The 26,373-nt window shown below is 50.5% G+C and overlaps 1 long non-coding RNA gene across 1 annotated transcript in view; it reads right to left on the minus strand.

Annotated features, from left to right (window-relative positions):
* LOC144110839 (uncharacterized) overlaps positions 1-25,870 on the minus strand; it is a 73,964-nt gene extending 48,094 nt beyond the window's left edge. Inside the window, exon 1 of the long non-coding RNA XR_013309933.1 lies at positions 25,733-25,870. This is a non-coding gene — a long non-coding RNA (uncharacterized LOC144110839). The remainder of the gene's footprint in view (positions 1-25,732) is intronic.
* Between the last annotated feature and the right edge of the window lie 503 nt (positions 25,871-26,373).

Raw genomic sequence — 26,373 nt, forward strand, 5'->3', positions numbered from 1 at the left:
CCATTTTTCCTCTTGATTTGGACTAGAATGTCCTTAACCCTCGTTTGTTCTTTCACCCACTCCGCCCGCTTCCGGTCTCTTAACCATCTTGATGTTAAGCTATCATTTTTCTTTCAATGGCTTGCTGTGCTGGCCTTAATTTAAGCTGAACCCCCTTAGTGAGCATCCACGTTTCTGCATCGTAGGTGAGCACCGCTAAGATATAGCTGGTGTATACTTTTTTCTTTTAGGATATTGGTGAACTGCCATTCAAGACCCACCCACATTCTTCTTCTTTTTTCCTTCTCATGTTCAGGATCAGCGGCCTATACCTGCACTAAGTATTCTTTTATCACTTCCAGCACCTTGCTACCAAATGTGAAGGGGAATGTTTCTGTCTTTTTTTAATTTCTGCTGTTCATCAACTGGAGAATATGATCTTCAGGCTTAAAGAATATTGACTCAGAGAGCACAGCACGCGAAATTCGCAGGTTGTGGGTTCGGACCACGCAGGCGCAATGTGGTTATTTTTCATTCTGCTGCCTAAGCAATTACCGTTAGGCTATAAAATAATTGCCTATTGATATCCAGTTGCTCCTCACCACAATATCAAAAGAAGGGCTGTGGCCCAACTCGGCTGAACCTCGTTATACGGAGCGAAAGGCAAACGAACCAGTGAGCGATGTCGGCGCGGCGCTGGAAGCATCCGCTGCCCTTTAAGTGCGAAAGCGTCTCTAGGATCTTGATTGGTGTCAGGGAGGCTATAGAAGGGGCCTTCTAGCCACTGTATTGGCGTCATCGGAAGCTGTGGACAAAGATGGTCTAGTGAAAATAATGGTCTAGTGAAAGCAGACATGTCTCAGAAACGTATCTTCGAGATATGTATTGAGGCGTGCATAAAGTAGTAATCAGCATCTAATCTACATATGTACATTTCCGGTAAATTTCATCCGGGCTTGGAGTGCAGTCTCAGCGCCATCATGCGGCACCCACTGAAAGCCCCCTACTCCACAAGCCACTCCCCCCCTCCCCCCTTGCAATATACGTCGCTGCTGCAGCAGATGCATGCACATAGGTACGTAGGTGACATGATGGAGGCGATATGGCGGGCGCACATGAGGAGGAAGGACACGCAGTGAGAGAAATGCTTCCGCATTTCTGCACCTAATCACACATACGTGTACTCCTGTAATTTTCCGTTTAAGACACTTTTGTTGCCTGTGCCTCTGCTTCTCCAGACATACCTCCTGTTCTTCATCGGTGTCATCAACTCGACAAGATCGCTTTCTCGACTTATCTCTAGCCAACGAGGCTTCGTGACGTCTCTGTCGTGGGGATTGCTAGAAGCAGCCCGCTTCCTCCAATGCTCAGTGGAAGAACTAGTTCCGGCGCCCGGTTCTGGCTCCATACCTCTTCGCTCTCTGTTGTTGCGACTGAAGGATGGAAGAGCAGGAAAGTGCGCAGAGCCATACCCACTGGCTCAGGCTGAGCCACAATCGCTGCCATGTGCAGACAGGGGAGAATTCAAAGATGACAGAGGAAATATATAAAAAAAACAGGCGCGCGTCGCAACAACCTCGTCCAACGAAGCGACAACGCGGGCTGTTACAGACCCGTAGTGGTGGCTCAGTTGCTAGCGCGCTCGGCTACTGATCCGCAGTACCCGGGTTTGAACCCGACCGCGGCGAGCGCGTTTCGATGGAGGAGAAACTCAATGGCACCCATTTGATGTGCGATGTCAGTGCACGTTAAAGATCCCCAGGTGGTAGCAATTATTCCGGAGCACTCCACTACTGCACCTCTTCCTTTCTCCGCCTAGCCCCTCCCTTGCGGCATGGTTCACGTGACAGCCGAGATCTGAAACTGATACAGCGCCATTTCCTTTCACTAAATATCAATTTTTCAAAACGCAAAAGTGCGCCCGGGTTCGAACTCGACCACGGCGGCAGCGTTTCGATGGATGCGAAACGCGAAGGTGCTCGTGTGCTTTGTGATGTCAGTGCACGTTCAGGATCCCCGGGAGGCCGAAATTTCAATGCAAAAGTATTTGATTGTTACGGAGGGTGTTTCGTGTCAGAAAAAAATTTCTCCTCATGTGTACTTCTTTCTGTGAAACTAAATATGCAAAACTTTTATTATCTTATTGCATGATGAGATCTTGTTGTGTGGGAAATTTGATTGAAGAATAATAGTGCACTAAATAATTAGAAACTTTCAATACACACCGCGTTGGAGTTCTCCAGGGAATGCATGCGCACGTTCAATGAGCTGAAGTAGGCCTTTCGAGCAGAGAGACAGGTTTACCCTCGACGCCTCACTTGACAATTACACCCAAACCTAATGGCGCCACCTCCAGACACGAAACCTTCCCATCCACTTATATTACGTCCCGCTACCATCAAACCCTCACAGACCCATCTTGCATTTTCTGATCCACTGCAGCACCCCACAGAAACCTTCTCCACATTCTATTCCAATGTCCGGTGGATCCTCCCCCACAGGGCATGCAGCCCCTTAGCAGCTGGGAGGATTGGGAAACACCACTACCCACTAAGGCCCGGTCCGACAGAACAATACCACGTACCACGCTTCCCACGTCATGGACTCTACGAATGTGAATGTTCAAGTGCTTTGGCACCGTGGGGGTTCAGGGGCCTGCATGATGCAAGCTTCTCTCTATCAATAAATGTTTTCACCACCACACAGACGGACACGTCAAGTGCAGCTGGATGCACATTCCCGCTTAAAGAGGACAATTTGTGAAGGCAGATTGAAATAATGATGCATAGCGGTGGGTCTGGTCAATTGCCTTCAAGAAAGTTTCACTCAGTTGGCATCAGGAAATTGTACGAACATGGCATGTGTGAGAAAATAAAAAGAAAGACGATTGCTTCAATGGCATTATGACTGACCGAACTAGTCGGTACACCTTCGTTTTCCCGTTGCAGCATTAGTTTTAAAACTGCCGCCACGCGCCAATCACTCATTATTGTGCTTTAGTTTCGGGAGGGGTGCCCAAAGATTTAATGTGGTGCGTTGTGTTCCCATAGATTTTAGAATCCTCTTCTGTTGCACTTTTCCGGCTACGGTATCCAGCCCTATCTCCCTTTGTTGGACCCGTTAGGCATTTCTGAGTCTTGCCTTCCCCAAGCATGCTGCGTTTAGAGCGGAACGCTCGGCCATACAGTGTAATCCTGATAAGCCTTATTGGAAGTGCACTCTCCGTGGATTTTAATTATTGAGCGATGCAGACTACCTTACAGTTTCAGAACGAAAGCTTTGTTAGGGTTGCACAAGCTATTTTGTAAAGTCGTAATGAGTTATGCGTATCGGGCTACGAAGTGATACGCGTAATGCTATTGATGTTGAAGTGTGCACCGTGAAGCGAAAAATTACTGCGCCACTCCTTCCCTGGAAATTCCCTGGCAGCTCACTTCCTTCGTTCAGACCCTTAGGCCGCCGTCTAGACGGGCAGCAATCTTGCTACTCTCTTTCTGTTCGACAATAAACGTTTTCCGGTCCTATCAGCCTAAGCATCGTTAACGCTCTCCCTCCAAGTAAATAGCGCCAAGGCACCTGGCTCTCCCCCCCCCAACTAAAGGCAGGCCCTACGATGAAGTTAGAGCCCGGGTAGTCGAGCTCAGTAGATGCGCGCCTAACTACTGAGACCCGGCGGCAGTCGAATACCAAAGCTACTATATTCATTTACAGCCACATTCTATGAGCGGCGGGCTTCGAAAGCCTCGGGACTTTCCTCTGGAACTGCCATATTCGGTAGCTGTTGCTTGAACGAGTTTGAAAAAATGTTTCTGCGTGTGCGTTGGCGTTGTCACCGAAGTTATGTTTCTCAGATCGCATAAGCTCAATCTCGCTCATAACGTCAGTTAGAGTCATCCATGAAGCTTTCAAAAAACGCCTCTTCGAAGGATCCGAGCGGAACGTACGAGCTGCACATGGACCTCGTGAATCTTGACTTAAGACGTAGTTAAACGCCTCCTGAACCTCTCAGAGACCCTCGCTGGCTTTGAGGGTTCCTTATTTTAGCACACGCTGCCCTTGAAGACCTTCCAGGCGGCGTCAACGCACAAGCCGCTCTGGCGGTGCATGGTTAGTCAGGGCGTCACGTCAGCGTAGCAGACGGATAAGAGCGCCACTTCCCAGCCAGGCGATCCACCAGACGATCATTACTTCAATTGATCGTTAAACCTCGACGAGAGCACGAAAAGCAACCTCGCTAATGATGACCAAGTTCCGCCTGCGGGAACCCAACCCACCCGTCTATGACCCCCTCAAACCAATCCACCGTCTATAACACAACGCAAGCTTCTGCCGCTGCCAAAAAGTTACTTCAAGATCGTAATATATATAATACGGCCGAAGAAAGGCCTCCTTGTCAAAACTTTTACCAACCATAAAGTAATCCCAGTTGTATCTCAAGCCTGTGGAATTGAAACTGACGATTTTAAATTCCTGGCTCGTCTGCGGCCAGGATCTGGCATCTCTATAATCAGAGTCCCTGGCTAGGATGTAGGCGAATTACTAAATAAAATCGCTCAAATCATGGCCGACGGCATGAAATGCCTCCGTACCTGGCGAGACGAGACAGTCTCCAGAGGAGTCATACACGACTGCACCGCAGCAGCCCGGCAAACAGGCTCATGGCCCGCCTCAAATTTTGAACTTGCAAGCCCGCATGCTCCTTATATCACGCTCAGCTCGGCGACACCTCCAAAGTTGCGTCTGTTACTACTGGGTAGAAACAGCCTGCTACACCTACAAACCCATATGACCAGTCTGCTAGGTATCCCAAAGCATCGGACCCTGGTAAGAGGTGTGTCCTTCTCTTTACGCAAGATCTGCCGCAACTGTGGCACGAAGAACCCATGCAATGAAGTGAAGTAGCAGTCACTGACCATAGTCGAAAAAAGAAAGACGTTTCGAAACCCGTACGGGTTTCTTGTTCACAGTGAGCAGGACAAGAGCGGTGGCGAATTTATATCCGGAGAATGTGGCGTAAAGATTGGGCGTAGATGCCTGGCATGGGGCCAGCGTTCTTGTTTAATGTTGCTTGTGATGTTTGGATGAATAGCGATTCCAGCAGAAGGCGCGTCGTCAGCTTTCTTTCCTTAGATAAGATGGAGGCATTGCCCCAGTCAATCTGGTGGCCAGTGTCGTGTGCATGACCCGCCAGCGCATTTGTGGCATGCTTTTTGTTTTTCACATCACGTTGGTGGTCCTTTATGCGTCTTGAGAACTTCCCTGTCTCACCGATGTAGGCATGATTGCAGTTCAGGCATGGTATTTTGTAGACGACTCCTGGAAACTGCTCATTTGGTAGTCGGTCTTTCACATTCTTTAGCTGATTCCGCAGCTTGCTGACAGGCATGTGGGCCACGCGTAAGTCGTATTTTGAGAACACACGAGACAACGCTTCGCTGATACCAGGCATGTATGGAATGCCTGCTCGTGTTCGATACGTCCTACAATCAGTGGTAGCTGGATGTGCAGCTCGTTCTTGTAGCTTTGATATGAGGCGGCTCGGATAACCGTTGGCTGACAGTTCTTCGTGCACTCTTTTTAACTCCTTTTCTTGATCTTCTCGGCTTTTGCGGATACGTGTCGCACGTTTGGTCAGTGATGTGACGACGGAGGCTTTGTGCGCAACTGGATGATTTGAATGAAAATTCAAGTACTGGGCTGTGTGCGTAGGCTTTCTGTACACAGAGAACGAAAGGCGATTGTCCCTCCGCTCGACCAGGACATCCAAGAAGGGAAGGCGGTTTTCTTGCTCAAACTCGGCCGTGAACTTCAAGCTTGGTTCGACACTGTTTAGTTCATGTAGAAACCACGACGCGTCCTCTTTCCTTAATATGCAAAAACAGTCGTCGACATACCGGTAGAAGACCTTGGGTGCTGGAGTGAAAGCATTCAATACCTTGTCCTCTAGTGCTTCCATGACGAGGTTTGCTGTGGTGACCGATATGGAAGCGCCCATCGCAGTGCCTTGGGTCTGTCTGTAGAACTTTGAATTAAAGGAAAAATACGTATTGCTTAGGCAGAACCGTAGCAGTGTGCTCAGCTCTGGAACGTCGAAGGGCGTACGACTTGCCAGATTGCGGTCCTTCTCCAACGCTTCCTCGCACGTGGAAACGGCTAGGTCAACCGGGACACTGGTGAAGAGTGCCGTGACGTCGAAGGAGACCATTACGTCCTCTGCGTCCAATTCCAAGTCATGCAGTTTCTGAACAAAATTTGAACAGTTCCCGATGTACGTCCTAGTCTTTCCGGATAAAGGGCTGAACACTTCGTGGAGGTACCCCGAAAGTCGATACAGTGGCGATTTTGTGAAGTCCACTATCGGGCGTAGGGGGACTCCAGGCTTGTGGATCTTCGGAAGACTGTATATAGCAGGAGCCGAACCATTTGTGCATAGGAGGCGGTATTAAAGTTTCTTGTTATCCGGGGGCACGAGCTTAAATAGGCCCGCCAGCAGTTCTTGCAATTTTGTTTGCAATCTGGCCGTAGGATCACGTGGTACAGACAAGTAGGTGCCGTCGTTCAGTAAACCGATCATCTTGTCATTGTATTCACTGCGGTTGAGCAGGACGGTAGCATTCCCTTTGTCTGCCGGTAAGATGGCAATCTCCGGGTTCCTTCTGAGGTCGCGTATGGCTCGTTTCTCAGCCACAGAGAAGAGGGGCTTATGCCGCCACTTCGAGAGAACGCCAATGGCGCGAGTGCGGGCTTCATCTCGGACGTTCATAGGTAGCAGGCTTTCGACTATGGTCAGTGACTGCTACTTCACTTCATTGCATCACCATGCCTGACCAGACGGATTTCCGTCGAACTCTTGACTACGAAGAACCCATACGTGCACTACACCTGCTCCTCACGCTGCGCAGCCTGCAAAGACACCAAAAACGTATTAATCCCGACGCTCGCCGTCAACAGCAGAGCCCCTTCCGAATCAAACCGGGAACTGCCAAAAAAAAAACAGACAATCCACCCGGCCACACCAAGCCATCTCAAAACCTTAGCAGAGCCGACAATCGAGCCCACGAGACCGGTGGTACAGTTGGGATCAATAAACCTCATCGTGCTCCCTGTCGAGGTCCTGTTCCTACTCGAGATCTTGGGCGGAACTACAGCATCCCGATGAACTATCCTCCACACTGTCAAAGTGTACAGGGAAGATAAGGAAACACACGAAAAAGGCACCGCCGAACACCGACGCTCCAGTGAGCTGGTCGCTCCTGGCGTCCCTCACCCCTCAAGCACATTAAATTTTCCGAACCAGAAAAGAACAACACACACGTTAATGAAAAAAGGCCGCCACTGTCTAGAAGACGTTGAAGTAACGAGCGCTAGCTTTATTGGCCAAGCGTAAACCGAGTCTTTCCGCATCCAGCGGGGCCAGTGAAGAAAACCCTAAGCGTTTCGAGGAAGTAACATAAATTTCTTCTAGCGCAGCGATCGACGCCTAGCGCTATCTATGGCATGGTAGCATCGACAGAATGCGGAGCACTAATCCGTTTGTCTTCCTTGTGCAGCTATGTGGCCTTCTTGGATATTTCATCGTTGGCTGTCCGGACATCAGCGTGCTGAACCTCTCTGCGCATGTCCATCTTTCAATGCATCAAGACATCGATGAAGAAATACGCCCACCAGCATTGGAATCTTGGCATCCGTATCATCATTCTTCGGCAACACGTTCTGATTGCCAGGAACCTGGACTGCACGGGGCATCACTGTGCACTCAAGCTATAAAAGGGACTCACGCTCGTTTTGCAACCACTGGGCATGGTAGCATCGACAGAATGCGGAGCACTAATCCGTTTGTCTTCCTTGTGCAGGTGAGCACAAAGTATGGAAAATGTTTTCGTTCTAATGACCTATTCCTGTTGGTGCTGCCGTGCCCTCGGCTTTGTTGCTTGCTACAGGTTTTCACATTTTGTCTGAGGAAATTATTGTTGTTAGCCGGTGACATTGAATCGAACCCAGGCCCTGACATGACCCGAATTTTACAACAGCTTAATGATATTGCAGTTGACATAAAAGACATGAAAGAGAACAGATTAGTGAACATAGAGAACAAATTAGATGTCCTGTCCAGGCTTGAGAACCAAGTAATGTCCTGCCATGAACAGGTTAGTTGTATGAGTACAACGATTGAAAGGCTTGAAGCAAGACTTGAGCAGCTTGAAAATTATAGCAGGAGGTCAAATTTGATCATATATGGCATCCAAGAAACTGAAGAGGAAACAAATGAAACGCTTGAAGAAACCGTGAACAAAGATATTTTTCATGATATTTTAGGACTCGACCCTATCCCTATTGAGCGGATACATAGGTTAGGTAAACCGGCAATTGAGAAAACACGTCCTGTAATCCTAAAACTTTTAGACAGTAGGCATAAAACTGTGATAGTCAAAAACGGAAAGAAACTAAAGGGAAAAGAATATTCAATTGGCGAAGACTTTTCAAAGAACGTTCGTGAACTAAGAAAGAAACTATGGGATAGCGCGAAGCCGAACCGAGATAAAAAAGAAAGATTTTCCTTGGTGTTTGATAAGTTATATATCAATAATATTCTTACGTTTGGGACTACGAAAAAAATGATAAAGTGAAGGTTCAAAAAAACGACGGTATCGGCGCAAGTCGGCCCGTGACGCGAAGTTGTACGCAGTTGCGAAACCGCTCACCGATAAAGTGAGTGGTTCATATACCTCAGCTTCTTTCTTCACTAAGACAGATAGCTTGTCTTGCCATAGTAACACGGGCCAATCTAGTATAAAAAGCTTGAGAATAGTTAACATTAACGCACGCAGCGTTGCAAACAAGAAAGACTCGCTTGAACTTAAACTGCTTAAGTTCGACCCACACATATCAGTCCTGACGGAAACTTGTGTGACATTCCTTGTATGCTACGAGGTGCATTCCTTGTGTGTGCTGCGAGGTTCCGCGTTCCACGGCGCGGCGTAGACGGAGACCCAGATGACAGCGGCATCATCAATTACCCAGCCATGCACTTTCAGTGACGACCAGAACGAAGGGACCCGCCGCCGTGACAGCGGCATCATCAATTACCCAGCCATGCTCTTTGAGTGACGACCAGAACAACCGGACCCGCCGCCGCCGCCGCGGGGAAACAGGCTTTATCCTCCCCAATTTGCGTGGCCGTTCCAGGTGCGGCCCTCCCGGGCACATTCCAGGACAAGGGAGCTGTCAGCGGGCCAGAGCGCGCCGTACCACAGCCGACGCTATGCGCTACCGCGAAGACAACATTCTTTCCCTCCTTCCCCTTTCGACGTGGGCTTATCGCCGGTAAGGCACCCACAGCTTCCCGCCGTGCCTCGTGAACAAAAGCGCATTCCCAGAAGGGCCGTGACGGACACCTGTCATGGCGGACAGGCAGTACTCGCCAAGAATGTGGAAAGACAGGCGCTAGTGAATTAGCTCCGAAGAGAGAGCCTGTGTATACTCTCACTTGAGAGAGAGTGGTGGCGTTTTTGTTGTTTATTTAGTTTGTATTGTTAACAGACTCTGGGTTCGAGGCTAAGCCCAACCCAAGGGGTTGTCCCCATCTCGCATGTTATTTTGGATTGGAGAATTGATGCTTTGGGCGGGCCACTGGAAATGACCGCCCTTAGTCCTTTGTTAATCAAGTGCTTAAAAGCACATGTAAACGGATGCAGTCCAGTCTGAGCTGAGGACGACATCGTTCGCCAAGAGGGCCTTCAGCGCCGAAGCCCGACGGCGTGCAGCTTCTCCAGCAACCGCTCGAGCCCAACTCCGGAGCCACTCCATCGCCCCCATGAAGTCGTCGGCACGTAAGCTCGGACGCCCCAGCCTCTGATGTATAATCTTAATCATGTGTAATTATTGAATATACCTGTTTGTTTAAACTGAGCCATACGGTGTCTCTTTGCCTCTCCGTCCCGTGTGGACCTGCGCATTATGGGGGTCATCACACTGGTGTCAGAAGTGGGGTCTCAAAAGCAAATGTCCTCTGAATGCTGCGACATTCATGACTTCAAAATTGTAATCAAAAGGGAATCACGGGACTGATTGTGGGACTTTTACCCCCATTTGAGAGGCTTGAGGCACCGGAGGGCTTGAAAAAAAAATGTCTTTATCTGAGGGAGCTCCCACTCCACAGCCGTCGCTCGGAGCAAGCATGCTGGCATTAGGAAGCGTCATTCCGACGTTTACGGGAGATAAGACAGGGGTTCCAATCTGCGATTTCTTTTCCATGCTAGAAGAGATTGGGAAAATGGGGGGATGGTCCGATGCTCAAATGCTGGGAATGGCGAGGTGTAAGATGGCAGGAGCTGCTCATGATTTTGCATGGCGAGACGAAAAAGTAAAATCCACAAAATCATTTGCGGAATTTAAGAAGCTCGCGTTTGAGCATTTTGACACTGAACCACGTCACGTGCGAGTACAGAGGTTCCGTGACGCCGGACAGATGGTAAGGGAGGACGTGCGAACGTTTGCGTCCCGGCTTCAGCGCTTAGCGCGCGATACGTTAAGCAGGGAGGAGGAAGGAGACCAGCTAAGGAAGAAATACGCGGAGGATCTACTTAAAGAGGAAATGACCGCTTTGTTCGTGGCTGGTCTGCAAGACCCCGTGCGCCGGTTCGTGCTCTCGCGCAAGCCGAGCAATTTCGACCAAGCCGTGGAGGCCGCATTGGATGAGGAACAAAATGAGGCGTTAACGACAGCCGCAGCGAGAGTACGCGTCATAGAGAGAGCGGTGCTCAACCCTGAGGTTGCTCTCTTGACAGAGCGGTTAGATCGCTTAGAACAGCTGCTATCTCAGCAGGTAGAATGCCAGGTTGAAGAGCGCGCTCAACAGCGCCCATTCGCTGGAAACCGGAGACCGCCACAAAGCTACAGGCGCGGTATGCGAGATTTTGAAGAAATCGTATGCTTCGCTTGCCAGGGTCGCGGACACATCGCCAGGTTCTGCCAAAACGTGCGCCGTGGGGAGCCACAAAGAGAAGCAGGCGAGACACGCCCTAAGCAAGCCTACAGCGGGGCTCCAGATACCGAGACAAAAAACTAGATAGTCCTCCCCAGCCTGAGGAGCGTGGGGAGGGAGCAGTAGATGATGAGGTGGTGGTAGTTTGTGTGGCCGACGAGGCATGCCCTGTTGTGCGTTGCAAGTTAAATGGTTGTTGTATGGAATTGTTGATAGATACGGGGTCAAAGGTGACATTGCTTAAGGAGAGCAGTTTTAACACGCTTCGAAGGAAGGGGGACCGCGAGGTGTTGGAAGCGTCTGGTGGTATGGCAACCAAATTTGTAGGCATAACGGGGGATCCTCTTGGCATAAGTGGACTCTACCGGTTACACTTCTCTCTCGGCGGAATTGCATTGGAGCACCCCTGCTACGTATGCCCGGACACGGTGTCTCTGCCAAACGGAGTGTCAGGTATATTAGGGCAGGATTTTTTGAGAAAAGGGAAGGTAGTAGTCTCATTCTCTGAGGAAGAGGTTAATTCGGGCGGCTCAAAAGTTCCGTTTTTGAACAGGAGAGGGGCTGAGATTCGCATTACCGATATTGACACCCGTCAAACAGTGGGATCATTGGAGAAGGTATATTCGCGGGTTGCCGTCCGGCTGGTCGAGGAGGCGGTCGTCCTTCCTTGGTCGGAGCACATTTTGTACGCGTTTGTGCCTTCATATGTAGAGAGCGGCGCCGTGGGAGTGCTTGAGCCGGTCGACTCTCTCAGCAATGGCCTGAAGGCAGCCGCGTGCCTCGTGACAGTTAATGACGCCCACAGAGTGCCCCTACGGGTGGTTAACTGTAGCCAGCAGCCACTGAGCCTTCCCAAGAACAAAACATTGGCTTTCTTAACCTCTGCGATAGAGCAACGTGAGCCCACCGATACGGTACTCGCAACTGTAGAGCATGCTAGTCCTTCGGCTGCTCCAAAGGTGTCGTTCGATCTTTCTCACGTAAAATCCAGGGAGAGGGAGGCTCTGGCTGGTTTGCTGAACGACTACTCGGAGGTATTCGCCGCGTCCAACCTGGATTTGGGCTGCTGCGGCGTTATAAAGCACAGGATAGAAACCGGCACTTCATCGCCCGTTTACCAGCGTGCGTACAGGATTCCTTACTCCCAACGTGAGGAGATGGAGCGGCAGGTGCAGGACCTGATTGATCGCGGCATTGTCGAACACTCAAAGTCACCCTGGGGAGCACCAGCACTATTGGTGGAAAAGCCAGATGGCTCGTATCGATTGGTAGTGGACTACCGCAAACTAAATGCCGTAACTCGCATCGATCCATACCCCATCCCCAATATACAGGAGACGCTTTCTCAGCTGGGCTCTGCCAGGTACTTCACGGTAGTGGACATGGCGGCGGGATTCTGGCAGATAGCAATGGATCCGGCAGATGCCGAGAAAACGGCATTCAACACGCCCTCAGGGCACTATGAATGGAAAAGGATGCCGATGGGTCTGGCCAACAGACCTGCTGTCTGGCAGAGAACCGCTGATGTTATCCTAGCAGGTCTTCTGGGGAGGCTGTGCTTCGTGTATATGGATGACATTATCATATACAGTGACAGTTTTGAGAACCATTTGCGCGATATTGAGCAGGTTTTGGTGCGACTAAGAGGAGCGGGTCTCAAGCTGAAGCCCTCTAAGTGCCAATTCCTCAAAAACGAGGTGAAATACCTCGGGCACGTTGTTTCAGCTGACGGCGTGCGACCGGACCCTGAGAAACTAAGGTGTGGCTCGGATTTTCCATCCCCGACTAGCGTCCGCCAGGTCCGGCAGTTTCTCGGCCTGATCGGTTACTACCGAAGGCACATAGAGGAGTTCACCAAGCTCGCTAAGCCGCTCACCGCCTTAACAGCCAAAAATGTCGCCTTTCGCTGGGACGAAAACGCGGAGAATGCTTTTGGGGCCCTGAAAAGGAAGCTAATGAGTGCACCGCTGTTGCGCCACCCGGATTTTAATTTGCCCTTCGTTATGGCCACAGATGCGTCAAAGTTCGCAGTGGGTGCCGTGCTATCTCAGGTTATCGAGGGCAAAGAACATCCCGTTGCTTTTGCTAGCCGACAGCTGAGCCCCACAGAGCAAAAGTACGGAGCTACAGAAAGGGAGTGCCTCGCCGTTGTCTGGGCAGTAAAGCACTTCAGATGCTACCTTTACGGCCGCAAATTCAAGCTAGTCACAGACTGCCATCCTCTGAAATGGGTGATGAGTGTCAGGGACCCTAGTTCGCGACTCGCTAGATGGAATCTACACCTGCAGGAATACTGCTTTGAAGTTGAGCACAAGTCAGGAAAGACGCATCTGAATGCTGATGCACTCAGCCGCACAGCTGCCGTGGCAGCTATAGATGAGTTTGTCCCCGTAGTCGACCCCGCCGAATTACGCACAGAGCAGTGCAAAGATCCGGACCTGAAGCGAATAATCGAAAGCTTAGAGGACGACCCGTCTCACCCCGAACAGCTAGGTTATTTCATTGGCAAAGACGGCACCCTGTGTCGGCGCACGAGGCCAACCAGGAAAGGGAGACTAGAGAAAACCGCTTGGGAGAGAGTCGTCATACCTCGGTCGTGGACAGAAAGGGTTCTTCGCGCGTTTCACGATGCGCCATGCGCCGGTCATTTTGGCGTAGCGAAGACACGCAGGCGTGTGGAGCGTTTGTACTTTTGGAGTGGCATGCGACAGGATGTTAGAGACTACTGTTCGAAGTGTCATTCCTGTCGCGAAAGAGAAACACCCAAGGGACGAAGACCAGCTCCAATTCAGCCGTTCCCTGAGGTTTCGGCTCCCTTCGAGCGGACAGGTATGGACATAATGGGCCCATTGCCCACGACCACTTCCGGAAACAAGTACATTTTAGTATTTGTCGATCACCTTTCAAAATACGCGGAAGCGGTAGCACTCCCAGATCAGAAGGCAGACACGGTTGCAAGAGCATTTGTCGAACAGATCGTGCTCCGACATGGACCCCCGAGGCAACTCTTGACAGATCGGGGAACGAACTTCGTGTCGCAGCTAATTAGGAGAGTTTGCGAGCTGCTTAAGATCGCTAAGAAGCAGACAACACCGTACCATCCGGCTTGCAACGGCGCGGTGGAGCGACTGAAGCAAACCATGGCCGGGTTCCTGTCGCATTTTGTTTCGCGCGACCAGCGGGACTGGGACTTGTGGCTCCCGTATGCAATGTTTGCCTACAATTCCGCAGCACACGAGAGCACGGGCGAATCGCCATTCTTTCTTCTCTACGGCCGAGACCCGGACCAGCCTTGTGAAGTGCCAGAGGGCCCCCGTCGTGTCCCATACGCTTCACTGGACGACTATAAGGTTGAGCTAGAATCGCGCTTGCAAGTGGCGAGGGACATCGCAAAGGAGGCCTTAAAGAAAGCGGTGAAGCGCAGGAAGGAGGTGCACGATCGCAGTGCTAGAGACGCGCCGTTTAATGTGGGGGACAGCGTGTACATTGAAAACTGCCAAAGGCAGATTGGGCTAGCTCGTAAGTTCCAGACGAAGTGGAGAGGACCGTGCGAGGTTGTCGAGAAGCTTTCTCCGGTAAACTTCAGAGTCCGAGACGTAAACCGGCGCTTGATAAGGATACACGCAAATCGCCTCAAGTCGGCACCGGTTCAGTATTCACGAAATGAGGAAAGGGAAAGCGCGGATTTTGATGGGGACAGAAGTGAAGCGGAGCGCGCAGATAGTTCGCAAGAAACGCCCTCTCCTGCATTTGTTCGGCAGGCGCCAGAGGTGACGGCCAGAATGCCACCGGATTTACTTCATGCATTGCTAGAAGAAGAAGCGCGCGAGGTTGCCGCGCAGATAACGCCAGGAGAGGCTCCTGCCACGAGCCCTCGCGAGTCCCAAAGCAGACAAAGGGGCACAGACTTAGTATGACTCATGAAGGCCGATATCCGCTGCGAAATCGGAAAGCTAAGTCGGACTAATGGCGTAAACAGAGCGGAGTTGTGAACTGGTTACAATTGTGTAATGGCGCAGCTCATAACATTGCTATATGCGTATGTGTTAAGTTATCGGAGTTAATAGTTAAACCTTTCTGTCATTAAGTAACACCTTCACAGGAGAGCATGCGGAGCGCATGCAGAACCTGCCCTACTTCCTTTCGTTATCTATATTTTTGTCTGTGCCGTGATCGTGCTAGAAGTGGGAGCTTCTTTATAACTGTGGTAAATTTATTTCGTCCAGTTTGGACTAGAAAGGAGAGGCTTGGGTGCTGAGTTTCATGTTTATCTGTAAAAGAAGATCAGTGCTGCCCCTGGAGACGCCAGTTATGACAGCGGAGGCATTGGTGTTGTGCAGTGGTGTTGAGTGCAGCGAAAAGTGTTTTGTCGGACGCACTGTGCGAGGCGATTCAGAAAGACAAGGGGAGCTGCAGGGACTCAAATGTTCGGAGAACATTCTTCTGGAGGGTGAGCGAGTGTGACATTCCTTGTGTGCTACGAGGTGCATTCCTTGTGTGTGCTGCGAGGTTCCGCGTTCCACGGCGCGGCGTAGACGGAGACCCAGATGACAGCGGCATCATCAATTACCCAGCCATGCACTTTGAGTGACGACCAGAACGAAGGGACCCGCCGCCGTGACAGCGGCATCATCAATTACCCAGTCATGCTCTTTGAGTGACGACCAGAACAACCGGACCCGCCGCCGCCGCCGCGGGGAAACAGGTTTTATCCTCCCCAATTTGCGCGGCCGTTCCAGGTGCGGCCCTCCCGGGCACATTCCAGGACAAGGGAGCTGTCAGCGGGCCAGAGCGCGCCGTACCACAGCCGACGCTATGCGCTACCGCGAAGACAACATTCTTTCCCTCCTTCCCCTTTCGACGTGGGCTATCGCCGGGAAGGCACCCACAGCTTCCCGCCGTGCCTCGTGAACAAAAGCGCATTCCCAGAAGGGCCGTGACGGACACCTGTCTTGGCGGACAGGCAGTACTCGCCAAGAATGTGGAAAGACAGGCGCTAGTGAATTAGCTCCGAAGAGAGAGCCTGTGTATACTCTCACTTGAGAGAGAGTGGTGGCGTTTTTGTTGTTTATTTAGTTTGTATTGTTAACAGACTCTGGGTTCGAGGCTAAGCCCAACCCAAGGGGTTGTCCCCATCTCGCATGTTATTTTGGATTGGAGAATTGATGCTTTGGGCGGGCCACTGGAAATGACCGCCCTTAGTCCTTTGTTAATCAAGTGCTTAAAAGCACATGTAAACGGATGCAGTCCAGTCTGAGCTGAGGACGACATCGTTCGCCAAGAGGGCCTTCAGCGCCGAAGCCCGACGGCGTGCAGCTTCTGCCAGCAACCGCTCGAGCCCAACTCCGGAGCCACTCCATCGCCCCCATGAAGTCGTCGGCACGTAAGCTCGGACGCCCCAGCCTCTGATGTATAATCTTAATCATGTGTAATTATTGAATATACCTGTTTGTTTAAACTGAGCCATACGGTGTCTCTTTGCCTCTCCGTCCCGTGTGGACCTGCGCATTATGGGGGTCATCACACGTGGTTACATGACGACTTAGCAGATGACCTGGTATTTCCTCCTCATTATAAAGTCGTTCGCAAGGACAGGACCTCAAGGGGTGGCGGAGTAGCCATTCTCTTAAAAGACTCTGTAGAATGCGACCTTGTATATGATGTTCCAGACCTTGAATGCCTTTGCATAAAAAATTTCTTGCTGGGGTCATTCTTTCATCCTGTATGCTTGCTACAGGCCACCAGATGCCACACCCGACTATCTTATTAAGCTACAACATCACCTGTCTCATTTCCGAAAAAAGAAAATACTGTTAATAGGTGACTTCAATCTGCCAGATGTGTGCTGGGACCGCTTACAAGGCGGTGCTAAATCTGGGAGCAGCGCAGACGTTCTGTTTGATGTCATGCTTACTTATGATCTAGCTCAAATTGTAAATCAACCTACTCGTGTACAAGGTACATCTTCCTCTATACTAGACCTAGTTTTTGCTAACCGTCAATATTCTATGCATACTGTATCGGTCGAAACAGGCATTTCAGACCATCACCTCGTAAGCGTATCGATATATTTAGTTAAGTCCCCATACCACAACAAAAAAGCCAGTCACGTACGATGTTTCAAGGATTATTCTAGGGCTGATGATGCCGCAGTGATTGAACATATGGAAACTTGTTTATCGAGCTTCGATGATAATAATGATGTCTGCTAGCTGTGGGAGCGATTCGTCGAAATGTGTCAATATTGTCTGAATGCCTTCGTTCCAAATAAACGCAAAAAAGTTCACAAACGCACATCTTGGATGACGCGGAAGATTATTCAACTGAAGCGAAAACTAAAAAGATCTAAGAAAAAAAAACACCAGTTAAGTCAGATTGAAACGCTTAAAAATAATCTTGAACGTGCGGTTCGTGAGTCAAAAGACTTGTACTTTAACACAACGTTACCCAGTTTTGTTAAAAATGACCCAAGTACATTTTGGAACTTCCTGAGTGACAGCAAGAAACATATCTCAAAAATAACAGCGGAGGGAGAGACATTGACTGATCCGATTGACATTGCACGCCATTTTAATTCTTTTTTTCAGAGCGTATTCTCTGAAGCAGGTGTTAAAACTGTACAAAGCGCGTCATATTTTCCTGTATCGGAGGTTGACTTAGCCTCCCTGGTGTATTTGCTTTGCTTTTAGAACTGAAACCTAAAACTTCTTCTGGTCTTGATAATTTACCAAATGTATTTTTGCGACGCTATGTCGAAATAATTGCGAAGTTTCTTTTTGTGTTGTTTAAAAAATCTCTGCTGTCATCAAAACTTCCGGTTGAATGGAAGACTGCTCGAGTTATTCCCACCTTTAAAAAAGGAGACTGCACATTAATACAAAATTACCGTCCTATTTCTTTAACTACCGCATGCTGTAAAATGCTCGAACATATTATTGCTAAACATATTAACAAATTTCTTGAAGAACACTCCATATTAAGCGACTTTCAGCATGGGTTTAGAAAGGGCTATTCTACAATAACACAATTAGTTACAATAGTACACACTTTTGCTAACACACTGGATATGAATGGTCAAATAGACACCATATTTATGGATTTTAGCAAAGCATTTGATAAAGTTCACCACGGAAAACTCATTCAAAAACTAAAAAACATTAATCTTCCAGACATTTTAATATCCTGGATTCAAGATTACCTCACGAATAGAGTGCAATTTGTTTCAGTTGATGGGTGCAGTTCCAGTTGTCTACCAGTCACCTCTGGGGTGCCCCAAGGAAGCGTCTTGGGGCCTTTGCGTTTTCAGATTTACATCAACGATATTTTTAATGTGGTTACTCCAGGAACTCATATTCGCTTGTTTGCTGATGATTGTGTCGTTTTTCGTCAAATTACGTGTACTAACGATCAAAACGAACTTGACCAGTGTCTTCGAAATGTTCTTGATTGGTGCAGTGAGTTTTCCATGTTTCTTAACACTGAAAAAACAGTTTCGATGCAAATAACACATAAAAAGAACCCAATTACCCACGTGTATACACTCGGATCATCAACACTAAAGCAGGTTAATAGCTACAAATATCTAGGTGTAACAATCACAAGTAGTCTTTCCTGGAACTCGCATATAGATAACATATGCTCCTCTGCATTTAAAAAGCTTTGTTTTCTGAGGCATAAACTAAGAAATTCACCTTCTCATGTAAAACTGCTAACGTATAACGCTTACATCAGGCCAAAGCTTGAGTATGCTTCGGTTGTTTGGGACCCATTCACTAAACTTAACATATATAAATTAGAAAGGGTTCAAAGAAAAGCTGTTAGGTTTATCTATTCCAAATTTAAAATCACCGACTCCCCCACTGACCTCATGGCGGCTAACAATATTGAAACACTTGAAACGCGAAGAGGAAAATATCGCCTTGAGTTTCTTTATTCTTTACTTAACCATAAGTTTGCTTTGGATCCTTCCCAGTACATATCCCCCTTAACCACACGTTATACCCGACATCATCACATTCACTCATTGACACCGTATTTTGCGAAAACTGACTGTTTTAAATATTCGTTTTTTCCGCGGACAATATTCGATTGGAACCATGTTATGACATTGTAATAGTTTGCAAAATTTGTCTCCTCATTTTTATGTATATTTCTTTTCATTGTGTTCTGTATCTTTTGAGTTTTAAGAATAAATGCCTGTCCTGCTTGGACCCTGAAAAGGGTCTGCAGTATGTACTAAATAAAAAATAAATAAAACAATAAATAAAATTTCCATGCACGCCTACCGGTTGTCGAGTTATAGCACCTCAAGATACGTCCCAAACAGAATATGCTTCGTTTGGGGAGTAAAGTTTGGCCTAAAATTCGGCTCGCGGGGCGATACGGTAAGGCTTCAATTAGTAATTGCATGTATACAATGTTTAACTGATATTTTTTTGTGGTTTTATTTTTATACCATAGCCCATAGGGTTTTATTTGCGTGCCAAATTCACTGCACAACTTTTTCCGGATGGGTTCCTCTTGTTGTCGAACTATATATATAGTTGAACGAATGTGTATATCTGATACAGGTCCCATTGAGACCCAAGATATTAACCTATTTTTTAAGTACGGCGGAGTGCTAGAAGTACTCTGGCACGGGTCGGCCCGGTGTTGCACTGCCCCGGGATCGCCTAGGTGCATACTAGCGCGGGTCTTTTCTTTCCATCTTTGCTCTCTTATCTTTACTCTCCTACTTTCAGCACGTGGCAGCGATTGTGGCTCGGCTTGAGCCATTAGGCAAGCCCGTGCACTGTCCATTTCATTCTTCCTGTCAGAAACAGCAGCAGCAGTAGCGAATGTATCATATAAGTTTCTTGAGGCAATAAAATGAAATAGACTAACGTCCTCTTCCGCATACCCGTCATAGGATATTTTTCGGGAGCAGGGGGTGAGAAGAAAAAGAGATGGGAGGGAAGAGCCAATTTTAATCGCCGCCATCTTGGATTCGAGAAACCGAAACTATGCCGTCATTTCGTCCCCTGACGTCATCCTCACATAGTTCCACCTCTGTCCGCCATAACGAATCGTGACGTCATCACTGGCACGCGGCAGGTGGTTGTTTCTACAATGTTCTTGTAGATGGCGCTACAAGTCTCAATGAGAGATGTGCTGGACCTTCCCATTGCAGCGTCTAATGGAAGACTACTCGGCCTTGGTATGACGAACACATATCAAGAGGTTAAATTAACCCATATCACTAGTCAAACACAGCGATTGGCGCAAGCCGAATCAAGTTGACGACTTTTAACCCACCTCCATATCCAACACAGCAACCCAGCACAAGAACGATCCTGAATCCCGGAATTATGGCGTCGAGCCCTTTACGTCAGTCTTGTGCCAGGAAATGTAACTTCGGCGGACCATCAAGGCCATCGCACAGCCCGCGCGGATGCCATAAATCGGCATTACCAATCTGGAGTCTTCTATGTAGATGCTATCAGACCACACCACTGGAGCTGGTACACAGCGGACATAATACATAACCACATCATTGACGGGCTCACGTTCCGCGCCCCGGACATCGTACACGCTGAAGAAATAGGTAAAACATTGGCTCCAGCTAAATAAAATCTACATACATTATCGTGGGCTCGTATGACGCGTGCCGAAACATATTACAGGGTTATGCACCCTATCTGGCCACGGACATCTATCAAAGAATCTGATCCTCCACACAAACATTTGGGGTGTGCACTGGCTCACCAGAGGGTCAAAGGGAACGAAGCTGCGGACGCAGCGGCCCGCGCGCTTAAGAACAGGACGTTCCCAGGCCCCACACTGGTCAACAACTTCGTCAACCACCACACCCATGACTTTTAAAGAAAGACTTACCAACTACTGTTTAAAACATCGACACTACCTGTCCCTGGGCAGAAGTCTCAGCAGATCATAAGAACGAATTCTAATCTGTATTTTCACTAGCAGTTATATAAACCTTGCGATCCTAAAATTATTATAGCGTGAGCTCTTCCTCATTGCGTTTCGAGATTTCTTGGGGTTTGCTACAAACCTTGATCACAGCAGCATCTTTGGCAGCAACTACTCATCACGTTTCGAGATTTCGTGAGACCTCCTACAACCCTGAGATCAAAGCGCAATCTTTGGTTTCAACTAGAAAACAGCGCATTTCCCATTGATACTCGCAGCGCCATCTACAATAGCATTGCGCAAACAACGACCTGCCGCGCGGCAATGATGACGCCATGGTCCAATATGGTGGATAGAGGCGGAACTCTGTGAGTATGACGCCAGGGGGCAAAATGGCGACATGGTTTTCGTTTCCCAAATCCTAGGTGGCGGTCATAAAAATTGGTTGTGCCGCTCATCACTTCCCTCCCCCTTACCAAAAAATGTCCTAAACAAAGAAGTTTATTACTATCAAAGATACAAAAGAGCACTTTGAACGGGAACAAAATTCCAAGAGTGTACTTGAATACAATTGTACACTGACAGCCCAGTTTGGCTCTCTATTGAAAAAGATCATGAAAAGGGGAGAGCCCTCACAACTTCAAATTCAGGGGCACATACAAAAAATTACATTGGAGTCTCATGTGCAACCCAGACAATATGAAACAAAACGGGAAGGGGGGGGGGGAGGCTAGTAGACTAAAGTCCTCATTTTTAGCCTGCCGTTGGTGATTACAAAGAATCGTGTGTGCCAGCGCCGTAGAAACAGCATCTGACCATCTATTGCTAACTGGCCAGACAAGTATCCCCAGATGACGAGGCACAGGTTCCGCAGCGCTGGGTACATAGCCTCAGCGGGGGTTCGACGAGCCTCCGCGGGGCAACGCCGACGCGGCAAAACAAACATAGTGCCTGCCACCACTAAACTAGCAAAGAGGCCTCGTTGACGCCTGGCCCCTCGACAGACACGCACGTGAAACATGCGCTGCACGAGGCGCCATATCGATCTTGCAACAACGCACTCATAAAACACATGTTGCGGTGTTTCCTGCGCGCCGCAGTTGGCGCACTGCTCGTTGGGGACGACGACCCAACTGTCCAGGCGCTGGCGTGTTGGAAGGACGCCCCAGCGCCTCTGCCACTCAAAATCGTCCTGAGCGAGGCGGCTGCAACAGACCACCTCGCTCACACGAGAGGCAGGCGCTTCAAAGATGTTGATATCGGGCGCGTCGGTCTCCAAGGCCGACTTTAAGCCCGCCACTGCCCTGCAGTAGGAAAACGGCCCCTGAGCTTCCGGACTCGAGTACTGGAGGGGCGAAAAGACGCGGCGCGCGGAACCCATCCCATAAAGCATGAGCAGGTGGCCTGGGTACCACCCCATTCCAAAAGACTGGACACAAGTCTAGCTCCCAGGACCCGAGCAACTGTGGGGACGAATGGGAGCCCCAGGCCTCCCCTACTGACGGGCCGTTCTAGGAAGTGGCGAGCGACAAGTGCGGGGCTACCGCCCCAAACAAAAGTGCCAATAAGGGACGCGAGCCGCCCAGCTATACGGCGCGGCATGGTTGTGACGCGCGTGTCGTAAAAGGCGAGTGCGCAAACTCGCGTCTTGACAGTCGTTATCTTCGAGTGCAACGAAAGGTTGTGGGGCGCGGCTTCCGCGAGAACCCGCGTCGCACACGACAGTACCTCCTCCCAGGCGCGGGGCGAGACTCCACCTGGCTCGAACAAGAGCCCCAGAACTCGCAAGGTATACACGAAGGGCACCGCCGCGGGCAGGGGATCCCGAAAGGAGCCAAAGGCGAGAGCACTGCCTTTGGTCGGGTGAAGCTCGGCCGCTGCGAGGGAAGCGTATTGCTCAAAAATCCGCAGGAAAGGCAGGAAGCTGTCCGCGTCCCTGGCAAAGATGGAAATGTCCGCGCAGGCGGAGACAACAGCAGACTCCTGACCAACCATGGGGAAGCCACGAATGCGCCTGTCCAACACAGCCCTCCGTAAGAGCGGGTCGAGTGACAGCACAAAGAGGACAGGCGAAAGCGGACACCCCTGCCGCCCTCCCCGCGTCACCGTGAACTCGCCGGCAATTGTGCCGTTCATAAAAAGCTGGCTTCTATTCCGCTGCATAGCAGTTCAACGGCTTGAACGAAATCTGCCGGCAGCCCAAAGCAGCGCAGCACCGCAAAAACGTATGCGTGCTCCACGCTGTCAAACGCTTTGGCCTGATCGAGCGGCACAGACTCCGCTGACCCGTTTCGCACACTGTAAGAAATACATCCCGCGTTAACGTAAGCGAGGCGAAGACAGATCGCCTCAGAACAGCCCACGATTGGAGGGGGCTGACTAGATTGCCCTAAAACGCCGGCAACCGTCTGGCTAGTAGCGTGGCAACCAGCTTGTAGTCACTGTTGAGGAGAGTGATGGGCCTCCAGGACCCGGGCTGCTATGGTGGCATGCCTTCCTCTAACAGCAATACCATCCTACCCACACTAAAAGAGGCTAGCTTCTGCCACGACACCAAAATGACGTTTACCAGTCGGGGCAGCAAGCTCCCGAGGATGTAAAAAAAGGCAGAGTAAATGTCTGCCACTAAACCGTCCGGTCCTGGAGCGGTGGACTGGTTCATCGCCCGCAAGGCTTCGAGAACTTCCTTCAACGTTGCCGGGGCGCAAAGTGCGCCGCAGACCTCGTCTGAAAGCTGGGGAAGCGAACCGCACAAAGCCGCGACCGCTCCTTCAAAGTCCTCCTGAGCTGACATACCGCGTGTTTAAATGAGCGCCCCAAAGTGCGACGCGAAAACACGCTGAATCTCGGAAGGCGCCGACGAAGTCGCGCCGTCTTCGAGAGACACCTCCTCGATGCGCGGCGGTCGCGCGTTCTTCTGACTAAGGGAGCGTGCGTAACCTATGTCGGCGACGTCATCTAGCGGCAGTTGACAGCCACCCGCCAAACGCGATGCACGCGCGCTTTGCTCCAAGACGCGGTAATAGCGCACGCGCAGTATCGAGATATTCGCGCATGGCAAAAGTCAGTTCTCCGCCCTCATTGACGATGCGCATACGGCGCATGATGTCGTTGAGCGCGCCGGTCAGACGGACAGACGGACATGGCGGGCTTTCGCCCCACGCATCAACACATCCCTCCACGAAGCTTTCAAAGCGTCCCACATTTCGGGAGTAAAGTCTCTATCCGCATCAACTGAAGCCGTCAACACAGCCCGAATATCCGCCAGGCACATGACATCGTGTAAAACGGAAACATTCATGCGCCACGTGAGGGGGCCGGTGATGCGAGCGGGTGTAGCCCGCAGACACGCAGAGCGGGAAGTGGTCACTTAGTTTACGTGTTTCCGGCGGGAACGGCACTACGGCGCATTCTAACAAACTCTGCACCAGAGCGGAGGGAAGGTAGACGCGATCTGTCCTATTCGCGCTCTGACCCTGGACACGCGCGGCGGCAAAGACATCGCCATAGAGAGCGACCCATGCGTCCTGGAGACTGAGCTGGCGAACGAGTTGGCCCAGCTCTTCCGCATAGTAGTTAGAGGCACCGTGGGGCGGCCTCGTGATATCACGCAACCAGTCAAGGGCACAATTGAAATCCCCGAGCAAGATATGAGGCACATCATCGAGAATGTACGACGCGATCGACCGGAATAAATTGTTTGTCAGGCTACACGCTGCTGGCGCGTGAATGTTAACAAAACAAACCCTCCAGCCGTCCAAAAACACATCTACGGTGATGACGTGACCATCAATGCCAAAAGTGCAATGTGCACTGGACCTGAACGCCTGTGAGAGGAAGATCACGCGCACGCCACAACACTGCGAGTCCGTTAACGAAAAGAAGGCATCGACATTAAGGCCCGGGATACATGGAACGTTTTTTCCGACGATGTTCGCGCGGCAGAAAACGTCGTGGCGGCTCGACGCCCGGACGGAGATACATAGAGCGAAAAAGCGGCAGCCCACCGCCGCGTATCTCAGCGCGAAAGCAATGTGATCAACAAGTGGAAAATACCATTGAGCGCGGAGCTCTTTGAGAGCAGCGACGCTGACTCCTTATTCAGAATAACGAAATTGTTCATTTAGACACCACTCTACTGATTGCAGCACGCGTGCATAGACAGCTACAAGGTTTTGCGTGCTCGAACGCATGTGGTCGCGTACCTTTCGATGCCCGCTCAGCCGTGGCTACCATCGGCTGCGGTTTTCTTTTCTTCGGCACCTTCCCTTCAGGGAGGAAAAGTTGTCATTTCGATCCAAGATTCGTTCATGTTCTCCAAAAAAAGTGACATTTCATGTCTCGTGAAGCGTTTATTTCCACGATAAGAACATTTCCATGCAATAAACACAGCAGTGCTCGTCGTCCATGGCGGCCATGTTGGCGGCGGCGGCGGCCAAACCGGAAGAGCGGTCTTTCTGCGCTGCTATTGGCTTGCTTCCGCTGCCGCTTCTGATCTCTCCGGACGCCGCGCGTCAATATCTTGCGGGGCCAGATGGGCGGCGGCGAGCGTTTTTTTCGAGGGCGGGTGTCAAATGCGCGCCGTCGGGCGGAAATCGCCCAGTAAACGCTCCATGTATCTCGGCAACGAAAATTCAGAGCGTCGGCAGGAATACGAAAGTTGCATTCGTGCAAAAACAAAACATCTCCCCAATGCGCCCGCGCAAGGTGCAGCATCTCCCGCTGCATGTCAGGATAGCGAAAGCATTGCGCGTTAAAGGAAGCAAATGAAACGATGCCATCATAAAGACAAAAGAGAAATCCCGAACAACAAAACAAAACTGAGGAACTTAAAAACAAAGGAAAGCACGACGGACTCACGGAAAAGTTCATCGGGCAAAATCTGCTGGCGTGACCAAACATCGGCGTGGGGGCAGCTCTCGGGGCGGCGGCGTAACTCCGCGCTGGGGCTCCGGCGGTCGGCTCTCCGGCGGCAGCAGGCTGGCGACGATGTGGTTATCGCTGCGGGCCGCAGAAAAGTCCGTGCGGCACACGCGGCTGTGCAATCACATACACAGTCACACGCGCACGCACATACTCCACAGCGCACGCACAGTTTACCGTTCGCCAAACGCGCTGACGAAGCCAGCACGCCGATAAGATAGCGGCGCTGGGCGAGCGCCGAAAAGGCGGCGCCCGAGACGCCACCGAGCAGGAGAGGAGAGGAGGGCCGTTAAGGCACTAAGTGCAGAGCGAGGGAGCCGTGGCGGAAACTAAATGTTTCCAGTGACGCCCATCAATGCATCACCGGAAAGACGAGAGCTGGCGCTTGGGATCCTCCAGCTCCAGGACCTTCCGAACGCCCGTACGCACAGCCTTTGCGGCGCACGGGGGCTGCGGAGGCAGGGCGACCGGGATATGCGGGGCGCGCGACCCGCTCGCGCTACCGCTGCCCTTAACCGGCGTGTGCACGCGTCATCGCTGGGAGAGGTCGAGGCGGGCGACTCGGTGCCCGTCTTCGT

The sequence above is a fragment of the Amblyomma americanum genome, chromosome 11 (genome assembly GCF_052857255.1).
Source record: "Amblyomma americanum isolate KBUSLIRL-KWMA chromosome 11, ASM5285725v1, whole genome shotgun sequence".
NCBI lineage: Eukaryota > Metazoa > Arthropoda > Arachnida > Ixodida > Ixodidae > Amblyomma > Amblyomma americanum.